The sequence below is a fragment of the Rhamphochromis longiceps genome, unplaced genomic scaffold (assembly GCF_057381845.1).
Source record: "Rhamphochromis longiceps isolate RC_006_pf unplaced genomic scaffold, R_longiceps_female_GT1.1 unmapped_scaffold_8, whole genome shotgun sequence".
In the NCBI taxonomy this organism is placed as follows: domain Eukaryota; kingdom Metazoa; phylum Chordata; class Actinopteri; order Cichliformes; family Cichlidae; genus Rhamphochromis; species Rhamphochromis longiceps.
Genome location: NW_028187228.1, coordinates 312,465 through 314,964, shown reverse-complemented (window position 1 = coordinate 314,964; position 2,500 = coordinate 312,465).

The following is a 2,500-nucleotide window of genomic DNA, read 5'->3' as shown; positions in this document are numbered from 1 at the left end:
GGGGAGTAGAGCAGAGGAGTATGTTGGTCCCCGGGGCCTGCTGGAGGTCCAGGTCCATGCCCGATGTGAGTAGCAGCAGGGCCAGCGCGCCCAGGAGCACATCTTTTTCGACCGTAAAGGAGACAGGAGGCCGACTCACTGCCTCGGCTAAATGGAGAGGGAATTTCAGAAGGGCCAGGGCAAAAGCATGGACCTTTTTCAGCTGTAAGGGAGGCAAGAGCAAGGTGTGATGTAGGTCCCCGGGGCCTGCTGGAGGTCCAGGTCCATGCCCGATGTGAGTAGCAGCAGGGCCAGCGCGCCCAGGAGCACATCTTTTTCGACCGTAAAGGGAGACAGGAGGCCGACTCACTGCCTCGGCTAAATGGAGAGGGAATTTCAGCAGGGCCAGGGCACAGGCATGGACCTTTTTCAGCTGCAAGGGAGGCAAGAGCAAGGTGTGATGTAGGTCCCCGGGGCCTGCTGGAGGTCCAGGTCCATGCCCGATGTGAGTAGCAGCAGGGCCAGCGCGCCCAGGAGCACATCTTTTTCGACCGTAAAGGGAGACAGGAGGCCGACTCACTGCCTCGGCTAAATGGAGAGGGAATTTCAGCAGGGCCAGTGCACAGGCATGGACCTTTTTCAGCTGTAAGGGAGGCAAGAGCAAGGTGCGATGTAGGTCCCCGGGGCCTGCTGGAGGTCCAGGTCCATGCCCGATGTGAGTAGCAGCAGGGCCAGCGCGCCCAGGAGCACATCTTTTTCGACCGTAAAGGGAGACAGGAGGCCGACTCACTGCCTCGGCTAAATGCAGAGGGAATTTCAGCAGGGCCAGGGCACAGGCATGGACCTTTTTCAGCTGTAAGGGAGGCAAGAGCAAGGTGCGATGTAGGTCCCCGGGGCCTGCTGGAGGTCCAGGTCCATGCCCGATGTGAGTAGCAGCAGGGCCAGCGCGCCCAGGAGCACATCTTTTTCGACCGTAAAGGGAGACAGGAGGCCGACTCACTGCCTCGGCTAAATGCAGAGGGAATTTCAGCAGGGCCAGGGCACAGGCATGGACCTTTTTCAGCTGCAAGGGAGGCAAGAGCAAGGTGTGATGTAGGTCCCCGGGGCCTGCTGGAGGTCCAGGTCCATGCCCGATGTGAGTAGCAGCAGGGCCAGCGCGCCCAGGAGCACATCTTTTTCGACCGTAAAGGGAGACAGGAGGCCGACTCACTGCCTCGGCTAAATGGAGAGGGAATTTCAGCAGGGCCAGTGCACAGGCATGGACCTTTTTCAGCTGTAAGGGAGGCAAGAGCAAGGTGCGATGTAGGTCCCCGGGGCCTGCTGGAGGTCCAGGTCCATGCCCGATGTGAGTAGCAGCAGGGCCAGCGCGCCCAGGAGCACATCTTTTTCGACCGTAAAGGGAGACAGGAGGCCGACTCACTGCCTCGGCTAAATGCAGAGGGAATTTCAGCAGGGCCAGGGCACAGGCATGGACCTTTTTCAGCTGTAAGGGAGGCAAGAGCAAGGTGCGATGTAGGTCCCCGGGGCCTGCTGGAGGTCCAGGTCCATGCCCGATGTGAGTAGCAGCAGGGCCAGCGCGCCCAGGAGCACATCTTTTTCGACCGTAAAGGGAGACAGGAGGCCGACTCACTGCCTCGGCTAAATGCAGAGGGAATTTCAGCAGGGCCAGGGCACAGGCATGGACCTTTTTCAGCTGTAAGGGAGGGAAGAGCAATGTGCGATGTAGGTCCCCGGGGCCTGCTGGAGGTCCAGGTCCATGCCCGATGTGAGTAGCAGCAGGGCCAGCGCGCCCAGGAGCACATCTTTTTCGACCGTAAAGGGAGACAGGAGGCCGACTCACTGCCTCGGCTAAATGGAGAGGGAATTTCAGCAGGGCCAGGGCACAGGCATGGACCTTTTTCAGCTGTAAGGGAGGCAAGAGCAAGGTGCGATGTAGGTCCCCGGGGCCTGCTGGAGGTCCAGGTCCATGCCCGATGTGAGTAGCAGCAGGGCCAGCGCGCCCAGGAGCACATCTTTTTCGACCGTAAAGGGAGACAGGAGGCCGACTCACTGCCTCGGCTAAATGGAGAGGGAATTTCAGCAGGGCCAGGGCACAGGCATGGACCTTTTTCAGCTGTAAGGGAGGCAAGAGCAAGGTGCGATGTAGGTCCCCGGGGCCTGTTGTCGTACCATAGGCACGAGTGGTGTGTGTGTGTGTGGCAAAGAGTTTCTGCGCAGTGTACCAGGGGCACGGGGAAAGGTTGTTGTACCATAGGCACGAGAAAAGTTGTTGTACCATAGGCACGAGAAAAGCTGTCGTACCAGGGGCACGGAGGAAAGTTGTTGTACCATAGGCACGAGAAAAGTTGTCGTACCATAGGCACGAGGAGAGTTTGTGTGGCAAAGTGCTACTGAGCGGTGTACCAGGGGCACGGCGAAAAGTTGTTGTACCATAGGCACGAGAAAAGTTGTTGTACCATAGGCACGAGAAAAGCTGTCGTACCAGGGGCACGGAGGAAAGTTGTTGTACCATAGGCACGGC